The sequence below is a fragment of the Hemitrygon akajei genome, chromosome 11 (assembly GCF_048418815.1).
Source record: "Hemitrygon akajei chromosome 11, sHemAka1.3, whole genome shotgun sequence".
Classification (NCBI taxonomy): Eukaryota; Metazoa; Chordata; class Chondrichthyes; order Myliobatiformes; family Dasyatidae; genus Hemitrygon; species Hemitrygon akajei.
The window spans coordinates 99158254-99177619 of record NC_133134.1 but is presented as its reverse complement, the minus strand read 5'-3'; positions in this window follow the sequence as shown (position 1 = coordinate 99177619).

Here is a 19366-nt window from a genome sequence, read left to right as displayed (position 1 = left end):
AGAGAAGGTGATGGCACTTTTACGAATAACTGGGTATTGAAGAGATACTTTCTGGGTAGCTGTGCGAGTCAGTGGGTTAATAATAGACATGAGTATATAAGCTTGTCTCCAAAGATTGAGACAGAGAGATTGAAAAAGGAGAAGGAGGTGTCGGAAATATACTAGGTAACTTTGAGAGCAGCGTGGAAGCTGGAGGCCACGTTGATGAGTTGCGTGCTCCCCCATCACGAAGTATGCCTGAATTAGTAGAAGACGACAAAATGTGATACCCCTTCAGGCAGCAAAGAAATAAACAGTCATTGAATCCCTGAAGGAATATATCGAAGTGAAGGATTACACCAGTCTAGAGCACGGCCCTTTTGGTAAACTCGGATTTTGTGGGTGAACCTCTTGGTGTTTACGTGGAATTCAGCAAGATCCTTGTCAAGGATCCGCATGGTAAGCTGGTTCGGAAGCCTGGAGAACATAACGACCAGCAGGAGTGTCGCAATTACGAAAAACAAATAGCGTGGCATTGGATTGAGAGCGGTTGTGAAGCGTCCTTTTACACGCTGGAGGAGTGCTGTCAATGGTGTACAACAGGGAGATGTGCTGACTCTACGATTGTTCGGCTGTGATAACCATTTGGAAGAGAAAGTAGTTGGCATGCTTGGCATGTTGCACTTTGGGATGAAAAATCTTCAATAACTTCCGCGTCAAACTGTAGGAACCTGGGGAGTGTTGTAGAATAGAGAGACGTCAGTGGCAAAATGAGTGAAGCTGAATCACGTTACGTTCAAACATATATCAATTCCAGCCTGGAATCTGGCGGGTATTAGAGAGTGAACTACATCAGTTGTCAGTTCTTGAATGAACTGAGCGATATCTGTTTCTCACCCTGTCCACCATAGCTTAACCCTCACGCCACCACCTTTACCCCAACAGAGGATACAGACTTTGAGTCCCTTTTGCTTTCTATTCAGCAATGTGTAATGTGATTGCCTCTCATTTCCCTAAACTTCAGAGAGCTTGACGTCTCCTTCTCAGCCTCAAATGATAAGTAAATTTAGTATCGAAGTTCAAATACGTCATCATATACGTCTACGGGATTCATTTTCTTGCGGACATTCAGAGCAAATACAAAGAAGCAAAAAGCAATCAATGAACAACGGCGGGCAACAAAGAGGGACAATGAACCAATGTGCAAATACGCAAAATAATAATAAATAAAATAGCAATAAAGATTAAGAACATGAGTTACAGAGCTCTTGAAAGTGTCCATAGATGGCGGAATCAGTTCAGTGTTGATGTGAATGAAGTTGAGTGAAATTGATCCCTCTGTTTCAAGAGTCTGATAATAGAGGGTGATAACTGTACCACAACTGCTCATAGTGTTGTGGGATCTCAGGTTCATCTACATCATTATGGCAGCAATGTGAAAAGAGCAAGGCTTGCATGGTGGGGTTGGTGGGGAATGGTCCTTGATGATGGTTGCTGCTTTCATGCGACTGCTCCACTTTAGGTGTGCTTAGTAGTGGGGAGGGCTTTACCCGTTATGGACTCGGTTTTATCCACTACATCTTGTACGTCTTTCCGTTCAAGGGTACTGGTGTTGCCACAGCAGGCATTGTAAACAAGCAGTCAATTTAGACTCAATCGTGCATCAATAGAAGTTTGTAGGAGTTTTAGATATCATGCCAACGCTTTGCAAACATCTAAGAAAGTAGGGGCCCTGCCGTTACTTCTTTGTAATGGTGGCTGTGGGTTGGACCCTGGACAGAAACGAAAACATCTCTGATTCCCTGATGAGATCAATAAACTTTTCTTTGGTTTTACTCAGATTATCAGTGAGAGATTGTTGATGTGGCACTATTCAGCCAGATAAGGTCATGTCTTTGAGTCAGTCCTCTCCCCAAGGGAAGCAAAGGTTACACGACCGACACGGAGTCTTAGATCAGAAGACCAGTGTAGAAATGTTCAACAATCAGCCAGAGGTAGTGGCAGAGATAAATAAAACTGGGCAGTTTAAAAGACATCCGGGCAGATAGACGCATATTAACATTTTATGGTGACATTAGTCGAACGCATACGAATGGGATGAGCGCCGTTAGGCAACTTGGCCGGCATGGACAAGTTGGGCAGAAGGGCCATTTTCTGTGTTGTATAACTCATTAAGTCTGAAAGTGGCAGCTGCCACTGACAGGGAATTAGTGTCATAGTTACTTGTCAGTGAGACTCAACAATAATCACTCCTCGGGCTTCTAATAAATATTATTAACTGTAGGGACTGACATCTAAGGACAAAATATGTTTGAAGTTAGTAACAACGAATTAAGCTAATGATCAATTATATCCCTCGCAGGTTAATGACATCCAAGTACAGCAATCTGTGAGGAAAATAATGTTGGCTTTTTCCAAGGAGTTTGAGGACGGGACGTTTTGTTTGGATGACAATTGTTCAGTGCAGGAAACAGGTGTGTCCTCCGATCGCATTGCCCCAGGCTGATCATACTCTCTGGAGAGGAGAACTGACCCATAATGGCAGTCTTGAAGGGAAACCAGACAAGTTCGGCGAACTGAAAGGTGAATACATTGAAAGACAAGATACCGATTCGACTACAAAAAGGATGCAAAATCTCTTTCCTTTGGACGGGCGATTGAGGAATAAGATGAACAACGATGACGTGACCCAATTCAGTCAGGGCATGTCAATTTTCTTTCCAAAGGCTCCGTGCATTTTTAGTCGCCGACCAGAGTCCAGGATGGGATTGAAGGATATTTGTGCACAACATGATTCACCGCTGCGGATATCCGCCGGGCAGTGCTGGGGTTATGACCATTTCAGATTTTGGATAACAACGAAGCAGGTGCGCGAGGTCCATGCGTGATCTTATATATTCCCCTGTGTGGTATTGAAACATTTATCGGGTTCCTGAGATTATGCTGCGGGTTGGTTCAGAGATGGAGAGAGATACCGAGCCTATGATCACCCTCCGGGCTATTCTTAAACCCTTGTATTCCTCAAATGAGTTTTCCGTTCCTTATTCTGAAAGCTATACAGTACATTAACCCTACACACACACACACACACACACACACACACACACACACACACACACACACACACACACACACACACACACACACACACACACACACACACACACACACACACACCTTCTCCTAGCTACTCTCGCTCTCCCTTTCTCTGCCTCTGTCTCCCTCTATTCTCTTTCCGTCTCCCTCCTCTGTCTGTCCCCATCTCTCACACACATTCTCTCCGCTCACATTCTTATCTTACTCATTCTGCCTCACTTCCCAGTGTTTTTTCTTTCATCCCATCTCACTCTTCCTCCTCGCTCTCACCATCTCACCCTCTATCTCTTGTTTCCCATAACTCATTCTACCTCTCCCTCTGTCCCTCCTTTCATCGCTTGTCACAACTAATTCCAATTATGCAAGCTTTTTTTTTAAGATTTAGTTTCAGAATGTGTCTCTTCCTTTACTGCAGTTTCTCAGTTTGAGAGAATTTTAAAAAGTTCTGTCGTATCTCATCAACGCCCCAACTAACCGGCACCTAGTGACCTCGCCACCTGCACCACTTCACAAACAGGACAGAAACAGCAGCAATTTGTGTAACTGTCGCTAAATAAAGGCTGTGCAATTCCCGACCCGGTACCCATATGGAAATGACGCGTTCCGCAACTGCAGCAGTGCCACTCATAACACAGACAGTTCTTCAGTTTGCGTATAAGGAGAAGGTGGGAGTGGAGGATGCTATCACGTATTTGCTGCACAAATCCCTCTCTCACCTAGATGGGGTCAGTGGTGCTGTGAGGATTACATTCCTGGACTTCTCTAGTGCCTTTAACACCATCCAGCCCAAGATCTTAAGGCACAAACTAACGGAGATGAGAGTAGACTCTCACATGGTGGATTGGATAGTGGACTACTTGGCAGATAGACCACAGTATATGCGGTTGGGAGACTGTAGGTCTGACACGGTGGTCAGCAGCACAGGAGCGCCGCAGGGGACCGTGCTCTCTCCGGTCCTGTTCACCCTGTACACATCAGACTTCCAATATAACTCGGAGTCCTGCCATGTGCAGAAGTTCGCTGACGACACGGCCATAGTGGGGTGTGTCAGGAATGGACAGGAGGAGGAGTATAGGAAACTGATACAGGACTTTGTGATATGGTGCAACTCAAACTACCTGCGTCTCAATATCACCAAGACCAAGGAGATGGTGGTGGACTTTAGGAGATCTAGGCCTCATATGGAGCCAGTGATCATTAATAGAGAATGTGTGGAGCAGGTTAAGACCTACAAGTATCTGGGAGTACAGTTAGACGAGAAGCTAGACTGGACTGCCAACACAGATGCCTTGTGCAGGAAGGCACAGAGTCGACTGTACTTCCTAAGAAGGTTGGCGTCATTCAATGTCTTTAGTGAGATGCTGAAGATGTTCTATAGGTCAGTTGTGGAGAGCGCCCTCTTCTTTGTGGTGGCGTGTTGGGGAGGCAGCATTAAGAAGAGGGACGCCTCACGTCTTAATAAGCTGGTAAGGAAGGCGGGCTCTGTCGTGGGCAAAGTACTGGAGAGTTTAACATCGGTAGCTGAGCGAAGGGCGCTGAGTAGGCTACGGTCAATTATGGATAACTCTGAACATCCTCTACATAGCACCATCCAGAGACAGAGAAGCAGTTTCAGCGACAGGTTACTATCGATGCAATGCTCCTCAGACAGGATGAAGAGGTCAATACTCCCCAATGCCATTAGGCTTTACAATTCAACCGCCAGGAGTAAGATATGTTAAAGTGCCGGGGTTGATTGTATTTAATGTATTTAAGTAAACTACTTAAGAACTTTTTAAAAGCTATTATTAATGCTTTTTGAGAGAGTGATTTAGATGCATATCATATTTTTACTGAGTTAAGTATTGTATGTAATTAGTTTTGCTACAAAAGTGTATGGGACATTGAAAAAAATGTTGAATTTCCCCATGGGGATGAATAAAGTATCTATCTATCTATCTATCTATCTATCTATCTATCTATCTATCTATCTATCTATCTATCTATCTATCTATCTATCTATCTATCTATCTATCTATCTATCTATCAATATCCATTTATCCATCCCATCCTCGACTCTTGACAGCAACTAAAAAAAATCACGGTGTCCTGGAAGAGAAGATTGAAAGCCGCTGACTGCATGAGGGAGAGGTTAACTGGACTGACTGATGTCCTACGGTCAGGACGGGGTTGAGGGAAAATTACCATATCCCAGGTTATGAACGACACGTATTCAAACTTTAATCACCATCTCCAATGATCCAATAAGAGGTGATCGATAGAACAAGCCTTACACAACCCAAACTCCAGGATAACATTTCATAAATAAAAACAAGCCAAATGTTTCACAGTGGTGTTATTTGATAAACTTTGATACCGTCTCACACAAGTCGAACGTTTAATTGGATGAAATTTCTTCTCATCTATCACACAGTATCCAAGAATGATGGCGGAATGAAGGGTGGGTAGTGGTGAATTAAGTCATGCACAAGAGAAGAGAACTTTGATGTCCCACACGTTGCAGACTGTTAATAACATCCTTCATCAGAGTGAGGATCTGCATCAGAATCAGGTACAATATCACTGCCATATGTCGTGAAATATGTTGTTTGTGCCCCAGAGTGCTGAGGACCCGATTAAAATAAACATGGAATTTCATAAAGAAATAGAGCACCACAACACCAAATCACACCTTTCGGTCCATCTAGTTGTTCCGAACTATTAATATGGTTAGTCCCGTAATTCTGCACCCAGATAATCGGTATCCATACCTCTCCCTCCAACCAAATTTCTCTTAAATGTTGAAATCGACGCTCATCCATCAGAACCGCTGGTAACTCTTTCTGTACTCTTACCATACATTGAGTGAAGAAGTTTCTCCCGATGTTTCCTTTAAACATTCCAGCTTTTATCTTTATACAATATCCTTTCCACTATGTCTAGGCCTTTCAACACGCGAAAGGTTTCAATGAAATCCCGCCCCCCCATCCTTCTGAATTCCAGCGAGAACAGACCCAGAGCCATTAAACCTTCATCGTCTGATGACCTTTTCATTCCTGAAATCATCATTGTGAACCTCCTCTGGATCCTCTGCAATACCGGCACATCCTTTCTAAGATGAAGGGCCCAGGATTGTTCGCAATACTCCAGTTGAGGCCTCACCAGTGCCTTATAAAGCCTCAGCATCACATCGTGCTTTTGTATTCTCGACCTCTTGAAATGAATGCCAACGTGGCATTTGCCTTCCTCGTCACCGACTCAAACTGAAATTAATCCTTTAGGATGTTCTGCACAAGGACTTCCAATTCCGTCTGCATCACAGGTTCCTTGATTTTCTCCCCGTTTAGAAAATAAGCCGCACGTTTGTTTCTACAATTGACTCTGACATCTACCCAAACATTGAGGTCAGGCTTACAGGTCCATAATTTCCTTTCTGCTGCCTTCCTCCTTTCTTAAAGAGTGGAGTAAGATTTGAAATTTTACAGCCGTCTGGTACCATGCCAGAGTCCAAGTATTTTTAAAAGATCATATCTCATGCCACCACTGTCTCTAACGCTACCTCTTTCAGAACACTAGGGTGCAATTCCTTTGGTCCGGGTAACCTATGCACATTTAGCATTTTCTCTCTTCCTTCATACACTACAATATCACACACACTGCTAGCTTCTTCCACAGTGAAGACAGACGCAAGATTTCTCCTGCCTCATTTTCAAGCAGTCCTATATCCACTCTCATTTCTCTTTTATTTTTAACATACTTGAAAAAACCTTTATTATCCACTTTGATAGTATTTGCTAGCTTGCTTTCATATTTCATCTTTTCACACTAATGATTTTTAGTTGCTCTCTGTAAGTTTTTTTAAAGCTTACCACTCCTTTATCTTCCCACTCATTTTTGCATTGCTGTATGCCCTTTCTTTTTTTTACAATAGCTTTGACATTCTTTGTCAACCACGCTTGAACTATTTTATCATTTGAGTATTTCTTCAGTTTTGGAATACAAATGTCCTGCACCTTCCTCATTTCCCCCAGAAACATACATTATTGCTGCTCTACTGACATGCTTGCCAGCAGCTCCTTCCTGTTTACTTTGGTTAACTCCTCTCCCATACCACTGTAGTTTCTCTTACTTCACTGAAATACTTCTTCTTCAGATTTTACTTTTTACAAGTTGAGCATAACTATATTGTGATGACTGTTTCCTCAGGGTTCTTTTACCTGAAGCTCCCTAATCGCCTCCGGTTAATTACATAAGACCCAATCCAGTATAGCTGAACGATAAACTGCTCTAAAAAGCTAGCTCTTAGGTATTCAACAAACTCACTCTCTTGAGAACCATTATCAACTTATTTTTCCCAATTGACCTGCACGTTATAATCTCCCATAACTACTATAACCTTGCTTTTTCTATTTCCTGTTGTAAGGTGTGGTCCATCTCCCAGTTTCTGTTGTGACGCGTGTATATAAGTGCCATCAATGTCCTTTTACCCTTGCAATTACTTAACTCAATCCACAATGATTCAACATCTTCCGATCCTATGTCACATCTGATTTGATCCGTTCTTCACCAGCAGAGGCACACCACCCCACTTTGGCTACCTTCCTATCCATCCGATATAACATGTAACCTTGGACATTCAGCTCCCAAGTACAACCATCCTTCAGCCACGAATCGCTGATGGCCACAACATCAAATCGGCAAACTGTAATATTTCAACAAGATCATCCTCCTTAGTTCTTATTTTATGCGCATCTAGATGGAACGCCCTGAGTACCGCATTTGCTATCCTTTCTGATTCGGCATTCCGAATGATATGATACTCAGCCTGCTGGCTCTCAACTAAGTCCCATCACCTACGTGCCATTCCTGACAATCTGACTGCACGCTATCTTTACTTTTTTACCATCCGTCCTTTCCCGAGGTCCCTTCAGAGTGGTTCCCACCAACACACACTCTGCCCCCTCTCTCTCTCTCTCTCTCTCTCTCTCTCTCTCTCTCTCTCTCTCTCTCTCTCTCTCTCTCTCTCTCTCTCTCTCTCTCTCTCTCTCTCTCTCTCTCATCCCTGACCCTCGTACCTGGGAGGTAAGATAGCATCCGGGTGTCCTGTCCAAGACTCCATAATCTCCTGTCTGTTCCCCTCTCTATTGAGTTCCCTATCACTACCGCTCCTTTCTTCCCGCTCCTTCCCTTCTGCACCACGGGCCCATGCTTCGTGCCCGTAACCCAGTCGCCGTGGCATTCTGTCGGGTGGTCATCCGCCACAAAAGTATCCAAAGCGGTATACTTGTTTTTGAGGGGAACGGCCACAAGGGTGCTCTGTCCTAACTGCCCATTTCCATTTCTCCTGCAACTTCGCGTTGACTACTCCTTTGTAACTTTGATCAATTATATCCTCGCACTCCTCACATTAAGGAAGTGCGGGAAACAGGGATAGAGAATGTGATTGCCAAATCTCTTGCTGAGTTATTGGTAATGGTGTCATAACATACGCAACGAAACCACTGACAATCAGCGGACGCTGTGCATGTTGATTATCAGCAGGCCGCCTGTGAAGTGATTCGTAAGATTTGCTGATAAAAGAAATCCAGCTGTTCCTATTATATATCCAATCACTTGGACAAGGGAACGGAGTGTAATATTGCCATGTTTGTTGATTATCAGGGTTATCAGGACACTGCAGAATGACGGAGTTGATGTTCACAGAGCAAAACAGGCAGGGTTATATTTGTTTGTATTTACACAGTTTGACTTGTTTGGCACATTGGCTGATTGTTCGTCTTAGTTTTTAGCTTTTCATTGCTTCCATTGTATTCCTTTATATGTACTGTGAATGTCTGCAAGTCAATGAAAGTCAGGGTTGTGTATGATGAGTTGCTGCACTTTGATAGTAAATTTATTTTGAACTTTGAATTTTATAATCCTAAGCCTGTGACCACGATCTAATTAAAAAGCCTCAATTTAATCAATCCAGTCGTTTCTGATCAGTGGTGCCTCCCCGATGTTGAGTTCAGTCCTTTAGGTTCTTTCTGAGTTGCTCCAGATTCCAGCATCTGCAGCCGTTTGCATCACCGGTGCAATTATTACTAAACATCCCTAATTCCCATCTAATGAGACCTGGAAGATTCGCTGCCTGGAGGAGCACTCCTCATGCCCTCTGGCTGCGTTGATTGCGTTCCACTGCAACCCCTTTGCACAACGACTGACCCCAATGTCGAACGTTAAATTAAATTCTTCCCATGCCCGCTTCAGAGACTATAGAGAAAAAAAATCACTTGTCGGTTGTGAGTTACGCATTTTAGCGACAAACTTTATTCTCTCATAAGCAAAGCAGCGACTTGTTTTCTGCAGGAATGACATATTTTTAAATAGGAACCGATGTATTGTCGAGGTAATTTTGGGATGACATAGAGGTGTTGTAGAAATTTGATGTGACCTTGAAAAGTTTTGTTCTCATTAGCTATTCTGAGCAGAGACGAGGTGCCGTGTGCAACCACCACCCACACCGATTGTTCCGGAGGGAAGCAGCCGAAACAATGTCTAAAATAAGTTTAGCCGGAGTATTCTCCAAAGTTCTACAGGCTTGGATATGTGATACAACTAAAGATGAAACAACCTTTAAATTAAGGGTTAAGGTTTTCAAAATCAGCAAGGTGGCCATTCAAGGTTTCTGAAGGTCAGCAAGTCAATCTCCGCCCACATTCTATCTCTGGCGCCGCCGACTCATTTACATCCTAATTAATAAACGGACATGTAGACTCTGAAACCGGAACGGTTCCCGAAGTGTGCACAACAGCGCATGGTTCGGTCGGAATTTTTGGGCGCTCGTTGTCTGATTGTGTCCGGAGGAATGTCCCCAGCGCTGCATCACTTGTGGGTTCCGCTGGTCCATTTATCAGGTGAGAATCGGATTGGTTCACGCTCGGATTATCCGGTAAAATTGTGATTAATGCTGATTTTTATTTCGTTCCAAGTAACCCAGTGGTTTTATTGTGTTTTATTGCAGATATCCACGCGGCCGTCGTGCTCACTCAGACCCCGATGTCCGAACCTGTTTCCGCGGGACAAACCGTACGTATAGAGTGTCGGATACAGAACGGTAATGTTGGAAGTTACATCTACTTGTACCAACAGCGCCCCAGGGATAGACCAGAGTATCTGTTAGGACATTACCCAAACAATAATATGTACCGTGGGCCAAGGATCACAGACCTTTTTCAACCATCCAGAGACATCTCCAGCAACAGTCACATCCTGAGTACTAGGAAGCACAAAGACTAAACACAGCTTAACGCAGAATAAAACTTAACTGCCAAAAAGGAAGTGTAGTACAGGTAGATAAGTTGCAAGATCATAAGGAGGTAGTTGTGAGGTCAATCGTCCATCTTATCGTACCAGAGAACCATTCAATAGTCTTATTACAGCAGCCCATCTGTAATGTCAAATTAAACCAATCCCTGCTGTCTACACATACTCATCCCTCTATTCTCAGCACACTCACGTTCCCGCCTAACAACCTCTTAAACGTCCCTGTTGTATCTGCCGCCTCCAGCTCATGCCCCCTCTTCTCTATTTAAAAAATCAAAAAAGTCACCGAACTTCTCCTCTCGGCTTAGATTGCTGCCCACGGGAAAAAATCTTGACTGTCGATCCTATCACTATCTCACATACTGTCTTGAATAATGTTCACACCGCATTCGGGGAAATGATGGCAACCACAATCATGACATCTACCCTTCCCTCTTCATTCACCACATCTGAGAACATGTTTGTTGTCAATATTCCATAACTTTTTTGTCTAGGAGCGGTAAATCCTGGACCACAGGGCAGGATGTTGATCACTTCAGGTTAACGCAATTCGCAGTTTCTGATTAAGAACCGTATCATTATGATTGTAGAAAACACAGGAGAAAAACTTCAGACTTCAAGTAATGCACACTAGGGGAAGGTTCTGGACGGAGAACAGACTGGTCACAACGTCGAGCGGCAGTAGGCGGGTTAGTGCGGGTTCGGAATGCAATCTGGTTCTGAACGAGTCGTTTAGTCTTTTCCCGCTTCTCACTGATTCACAGACCAATTCGTTTTTCCGTCACTTCCTCTTCAGCCACTGGGTACCGAGTCTTAGATATCCACTGAGCTTTCCCGAACTCGGGGCATCCTAAAGAGCCTTCTTACCATCATTAACTGAAAGTGTACCATTCTCAGTTATTGTCCTAAGAGTTCAAAATTTGGGGAGTTGTTGGAGAACAAGGAACTGGTCTCACTGGAGGATCCAATCACTTGTGCATGGTGTGGGGAATTAGCGAAGAGATTGAGTAGTGTTGAAGTTATATTTTATGCAATGCAGTACCGAGAGCAGAGTAGATTCAAAAACATTTAAAAAAAATAATAATGTCACGTCGTAGACGCGCAAGGCTGCGAATAAACTAGGCAAATCTTCACCCAAAGGATTTAACCCGAGGGGTCAAATGTGACGTATACTGTGTCCCAATGCCTATATTATTTTCGGCGCTGGTGCTTCTATCTTTGAACATTCTATTAAATAATATTGTTTCTATTCCCCTCCTTCTCCTCTCTCACACAGGTAGCGAATCCCGGCAGCCCTCAGTTCTCCTGCTCCACCACCCCCCCCCCCCTCTCCGGAGGAGACACGCTCGGGTTCGGCCACTCTCTCCTGTCTGGTGAGTGGTTTTAAGCCGGGCTTAGTAGCGCTGCGCTGGAGCGTGGATGGATTCGAGACGGAGAGCGGGGTGACGACAGGCGCCGTGTCCCTGGACACCAACCAGACCTACAGGCTGAGCAGTTACCTGCGGGTTCCCACCGCTGCCTGGAACAAGGGCTCGAGCTATTCCTGCAGCGTGAGCCACAGCTCGCTGAGCTCGCCGCTGCGCAACACCATCTCTTCGTCCGCCTGTGTGCAGTGAGAGTGTGCCGGCTGGCAGAACACGCGGATTGTTTGCTCTTGTTTAATGCAGTGAAGCAATGATTGCGACTGTGCAGCAACCCATTGAAACGTAATTGTGTAGTAATATTCGCTTATAGAAACAGGCAGAATGTTTACTGAATTCAGAACAGTTGGCAATAAAAACCCATCTTTTGCGACGGGGAATTTTGTGTAGAATTGTCGCCACTGTGCTGAGTCTGAACGACTGCTGTGTGTAGACTCAGGAGCGATCTCCCGCGCTGTGAATGGAATTTGTGTAACACAACTCTAAAAATAAGAGGAAAGCAGCGGTAAATTTATCGTGTCTCGTCTTTACTTGGCTGCTGGCAGTACGTTGTTGGGGTTGGGGGCGGATTGGTTCTGTACAACGTGCCCTCCAGGAGCCTCAAACAGAATTATAGTTAAATCGACTCCGACATCTTATTCCATTTTCTGCTCTTTGAGTCCTGAGCGTTCTTTGTTCGTCGGCACTCACACCCGCTTTCTCCGGAATCTTCTATTCCTCGTTGTCCTGAACTTTTGCTCTTCATTTACAACCATCCCTGTGGGACGGAGATCAACATTTTCATTGTCTTTTGGACAACGTCTTACCACCGTTGGAAGTGTTACACAGTAGGGATGTTTCCCCGTGACTTGAACATTGTCTCCATCGATTCAGTTCGTTCCTGAAGGACGGTCATCGGCCTCACTTTCCAGCTGCCACCACCGCCAGCACCCGCCACACCCACACCCACGCCCACACACTAGCTTCTGTAACACATAGTGGTTTGTAACAGTCTGTATTGGTGTTAACGTGTGCCTGGACTTCCACTAACCATTAATGATCATACTAATCACTCTATTTATGGAGTATATTGAGCAACGTCCGTGACATTAGAGAAAATAAATTCTGTCCTGTCATGGTCCGGTCTGTGAAATACGCGATCCGGTTCACGGTCCGTCCATGGATTCCGTACTCCGGTTATTCGAATTTTCCCTTGTTTTGTTGGGTAGTTTAACTAAGGCAACTGACTCTCGTTACGGTCTGGCTATAAGTTGCTGAGGTGTCCAGCAATTCCTTGCTCGACCGTCCTTGTCAGTAACCCCGTCAGAAACCTCGTCAGTCACCCAGTCAGAAACCTCGTCTGTACCCACACCGAGAAGCTCGGCTCAGTGTTCCGTGTTCCGTGTCTAACGAGAATCCAGGCACTATGTCTTGTGTCCAAGGAGGAGCCTCTGCTCAGTGTTCTGTGACCTGTGACTAAGTCAAGTCTGTTCCAAGTTCAGATTCCAAGTCCAGTCTAAGTCTAAGTCGAGTCCAGAGGCCGAGTCCCACTCTAGTCCAGGAACCGAGTACCTGTGCAGTCCAGGAACCGATTCCCTGTGCAGTCCAGGAGCCGAGTCCCGGTGCAGTCCAGGAGCCGAGTCCCATTCCAGTAGCCCAGTCCCAGTCCAGTCCAGATCCGAGTTCCCTGTCCTGTTCAAGTTCCAGATCCAAGTCCTGGTTTTCCGATTAGTCACTCGTCTTCTACCTTTATGTTATCATTTTGTCCGCGCTCCTTGGCTTACCTAGCATTCTTAATAAACATAGTCCAGTTCCTAGTACTTCAGTGTCTGTGTCTTGCGTTTCGGTCCGCTACCATCGCCCCCTTGTAAAGTGTTCATAAGATAGACATCCAATGAGCAATCGGGCAAATAACGCCCACACTTGGTTTGCTGGAACACTTAAAATTTTCAACGTTTTAAAACTTCTTTGAAAATACGGGGACTGTCAAGTGTATTATAGATCACTAAAAACAGAAAGAAAATCAATGAACATATGGAGGATACATTAAATATTAAAAAGATTAGCTTTATTTTTCATACGTAGAAAGAAACATACAGCGCCCTTTGCGTCAAAACAAATCAATAAAGATTGTGCTGGGGACAGACCGGAAGGGTCACCAGGCTTTCGGCAACAACCTTTATTTATTTGCTATTTATCTATTTACCTGTCTATCTGTTTTTATATCTATCTATCAAACTTCTCTCTGTGTAGCTACTGTATCTATCTATCTCCCTATCTATTTGCTTATTTATTTACTTATCGAAGCAGTGTGTAACAGGCCCATCTGGCTCAACGAGATGCCCAGAAACCGGTCGTTTTCACCCAAGCACAATCGAAGGACAATTTACAACCACCAACTAACCCACTAACTGGTACTTCTTTTAACTGTGGAAGGAGACCAGAGTACCTGGAAGATGCTGCACCTTAAACTCTATAACTGGTATGTGGGTATTAAAGGTAACTGGAAAATGTCATGCCAATTTTCATAACCTTTATTGAAAAGCGCCTGAAATACACATGCCGAGAGAGAATTTATTGCATATTTGCAGTAAGCATTTAAACATTATGGTTTACTGAATTGTAAATAATACTGGGTACAACACCTTAAGACCTCCCACTGGAAAGGTGATCACTAATAATATGGTGGCGATAGGAGACATCCATACACCGGGATGCAGTCTGTAAATCAGATTGAACAAACGAAAACATAGTGCGGTTCGCTTTTCTATTATTCCCTCTTTGACCCACGACCATTAGGTAGGAAGTACCACAGCATTAGTACAAGGTCTGTTGGGATGGGAACAACCTTCCCCAGGACGTGAGATTACCGAACTCCCTGCGACCACGCAGGTCTCATCACCTCTGAACTATCGATAGCTCTGCGTACTTTCTGACGTGTCGTAAATGCACCCCATGCTGAATGTTAATCTTCTGAAATATATTTCATTCTGTGTTAAGTTATTTGTGGTGCTATTATTTTCTGTGATGTTTGTGAATTATATGTACCTTGTTGTGTAGTTTGGCTCGGAGGATCTTTGATTTGTTTGGTTGAATGACTATGTAGAGTTATAGTGTGGAGTAGTTATTCTTCAAGATGCCTCAGATGGCGGCGATAAATGGCGTATCTTTATGTGCATCTCCGATGGGAATAGTAACAAATTCCCATTTAGGACTGCTACAGTGGAAATCCATAGCACGTGGGATTCCAAATCCCTTGAAATAAGTGTCATCATTGCAGTTGCTTTCTTTACCAGAGATGCGACGTGTGCATTAACCTTCTCGGAGTCTTTCAAGAGGATTCCTAAGTCTTTTTGCGCCTCTGATATTTGAAGCCTCTCCCTATTTAGATAACAGTCCGCGCTATTGTTCATTTTACCAAAATGCACTAATTATATTTCCCAACACTGAATTCAACTTGCCATTATTTTGCTCATTCTTTAAATTTGTCTAATTCATGCTGCAATCACACTGCTTCCTCGACCCTCCACCTGTCTTCGTATCATCTGCAAACTTTATCACAGACCCAACAAGTACATTATCTAACAGGAGGAAATCTGCAGATGCTGGAAATTCAAGCAACGCACACGAAATGCTGGTGGAACGCAGCAGGCCAGGCAGCATCTATAGTGAGAAGCATTGTCGACGTTTCGGGCCGAGATCCTTCGTCAGGACTAACTGAAAGGAAAGATAGTAAGAGATTTGTAAGTAGGAGGGGGAGGGGAAAATTCGAAATGATAGGAGAAGACCGGAGGGGGTGGGGTGAAGCTGAGAGCCCCATAGGTGATTGGCAAAAGGGAAACTGAGCTGGAGATAGAAAAGGATCATGGGACAGGAGGCCTAGGGAGAAAGAATGAGGGAGGGGAGCACCAGAGGGAGATGGAGAACAGGCAGAGTGATGGGCAGAAAGAGAGAGAAAAAAGCGTAGGGGGGAGGAACTAAATATATCAGGGATGGGGTAAGAAAAGGAGGAGGGGCATTAACGGAAGTTAGAGAAGTCAATGTTCATGCCATCAGGTTGGAGGCTACCCAACCGCTATATAAGGTGTTGTCATACCATCAGGTTCCATTATCTAAATCATTTTAAAACAATGTGAAAAGTACCGTTTCTATTATTGACCTCTGACACTAATAGTCACCGACAGCCAATCAGAAAAGGTTCCTTTTACTCCCACACGCGGCCTTCTGTCCGTCAGCCATTCCGCTATCAATGCCAGTATCTTTTCTGTAACACGGTAGAAATTCGTCATGTTAAGTATCTTCATGTGTGGATTCTTATCAAACTCCTTCTGAAAATTCAAGTACATGGCGTTCACTGCCTCTCTTTTGTCCACACTGCTTTCACTTCCGCGAAGAACTAATAGAGTAGTGCCAGATTTACTTTTGTGGAAACCATTCTGAGTTTGACTTAGTTTATCATTAGTCTCCAAGTATCAGGAAACCTCAGCCTTAGCAATAGACTCCACCAAAGGCCAACCACTGTGATTAGGTTAACGGGCTTACAATTTCATTTCTGAAAGAGTGAAGTAAATTTGCGATTTTCTAGTCCTCCGTGACCATGCCAGAATGAAGTGATTCTCTTAACTCTTCAGTAACCTCTCTCAGCCACCTTCAGTCCCTTCAGTTGTACAGTTGTTTGTAATAGCAATAACACTCAATCCTGCTCCTTGACACCCACGGACTTCTGGCATATTGCCATTTCATTCACAGTGAAGATAAATGCGAAATGAAGAAATGCCATTTCTTTGTCCCCCATTAGTACATCACCAGCATCATTTCCAGTGGTCCAATATCAACTCTCACCTCCCTTTAACTCTTTATATGACTGTTGACTAATCATATTTTGCCTCTTCAAATGTTATAACCATATAACGATTACAGCACGGAAACAGGCTATCTCTGCCCTTCCAGTCCGTGCCAAACGCTTACTCTCACCTAATCCCACTGGCCCGCACTCAACCCATAACCCTCCATTCCTTTCCTGTCCATATACCTATCCAATTTTATTTTAAATGACAGTTCCGAATCTGCCTCTACCACTTCTACTGGAAGCTCGTTCCACACAGCTACCAATCTCTGAGTAAAGAAATTCTCCCTCGTGTTACCCCTAAACCTTTGCCCAACTTTGGTACCAATGATATTGGAAGGAAAAGCGGAGTAGTCCTAAAAAGGGAATTTAGAGAGCGAGGCGGAAAGCTGAGAAACAAGACCTCCCGGATAGTAATTTCTGGATTGCAGCCTGTGCCATGCGCCATTGAGGGTAGAAAGAGGATGATCTGACATATTAATGCGTGACTGAGAAGCTGGTGCAGGGGACAGAGCTTCAGGAACATAGGGATCTCTTCTGGAGGAGGAATGACCTATTCAGAATAATAATGTGAGCTGGCTTAAGGTCTATCGCCCGGTAGCACTCACATCTACAATGATGAAATACTTTAACAGCTTGGCCATGACTAGACTGGACTCCTGCCTCAGCAAGGAACTGGACCCATTGCAATTTGCCGATCGCTACAATAAGTCAACAATAGATGCAATCTCAATGGCTCTTCAAACGGTTTTAGAACAGCTGGACAGTGCAAACACCTGTGTCAGGATGGTGTTAATCTAATATCGCTCAGCATTTAATACCATCATTCCCACAATCCTGACCGAGAAGCTGCAGAACCTGGGCCTCTGCACTTCCCTCTGCAATTGGATCTTCGAATTCCTAACCGGAAGACCACAATCTGTGCGGATTGGTGATAACATCACCTACTCGCTGACGAACAACACTGGTACACCTCAGAGGTGTGTGCTTATCCCACCGCTCTACTCTCTATATACCCATGACCGTGTGGCTATGCATAGCTCAAATACCATCTATAAATTTGCTGATGATACAACCATTGTTGGCATTATCTCAGGTGGTGACGAGAGGGACTACAGGAGTGAGATACGTCAACTAGTGGAGTGGTGTGGCAGCAACAACCTGTCATTCAACGTCAGTAAGACGAAAGAGCTGATTGTGGACTTCGGGAAATGTAAGACAAAGGAACACATACCACTCCGCACAGAGTGATCAGAAGTGGACGGAGTGAGTAGTTTTAAGTTCCTGGGTGTAAAGATCTCTGACGGCTAAACCTGGTCCCAACATATTAATGTAGCAATTAATATTGAGGAAGGAAAGACAGTGGTTATGCTTCATTGGGAGTCTAAGAGTTTTGGCATGACAAAAATACACTCAAAAACTTCTATAGATGTACCGTAGAGAGTATCCTTGCAGGCTACATCACTGTCTGGTATGGGGGTGGGGGTGGGCTGCTGTGGTGCTACTGCACATGACCGAAAGAAGCTGCAGAGGTTTATACATTTAGTCGTCTCCATCTTTGATGCGACCCTACAAAGTACCCAGATGTTTCAGAAAGTCAGCTTCTATTATTAAGGACCTCCAGCACCCAGGGCATGCCCTTTGCTCACTGTTAACATCGGAGGGCAGATACAGAAGCCTGAAGGGAAACACTCATTGATTCAGGAGCAGCTGCTTCTCCTCTGCAATCCCATTCTTAAATGGACTTCGATCCCTTGGACATTACCTGAAATGTTAATATATGTTATTTCTGGTTTTTGCACGATTTTCAATCTATTCAATATACGAATACTGTAATTGATTTAGATATTATTATTATTATTATTATTATTATTATTATTATTATTATTATTATTATTATTATTATTATTTATTTTATTTTATTTTTTTTATTTTTTCTGCGTTATGGATTGCATTGAACTGTTGCAGCTATGTTAACAAATTTCACGTCACATGCAGGTGATAATAATCCTGATTCTGATTCTGATTCAAAAGTGATGGTTTGCACGTAAACACGAGGGGGATCAATATTCTCGCCAGCAAGTTTGTTAGAGATGTTGGGAGAGTTTAAACGATTTTGCCAGGAGTTGGGGGTGGGGGAGAGGGTTGTTGTGGGAGGTGAGGGGGACGTCGCAATCGAAGTGAAACGAACTAGGTTTGAATGGATGGTGAAAAAGGAAAGATAGCATGAGATCAGCGTGCAGCAAGGGCAGTCAGATGATAGGACAAAATTACAGGCAGCTGGTTGAGTATCAGTGCATTAGGGATGTAGAATCAAAAAGGGTAACAAATACGGTACTCAAAGTGTTATATATCAATGCACGGAGTTTAAGAAATAAGGTAGATGATTTTGTTGGACTATTACAGATTGTCATGTATGACGTTGTGGCCATCTCTGAATCGTGGCTGAAGGATGGTTGTCGTCGGGGGATGAAAGCCCAAGGTTGTATCGGAGGGATAGGAAGGTAGGAACAGGGGTAGCATGGATCGGCTGGTAAAAAATGGCATCAAAACTGTAGAAAGATGTGACATAGGATCGGAAGATGTTGAATCCTTGTGGGTTGAATTAAGAAACTACAGGCATAAAAGGATCCTGATATAAGCAGGCCGCTCAACAACAGCTGGGATGCGGACCTTAGATTACAACAGGAAATAAAGCGCGTGTCAAAAAGGCAAGGTTGGGATAGTCATGGGAGATTTCAACATGCAGGTCGATTAGGAA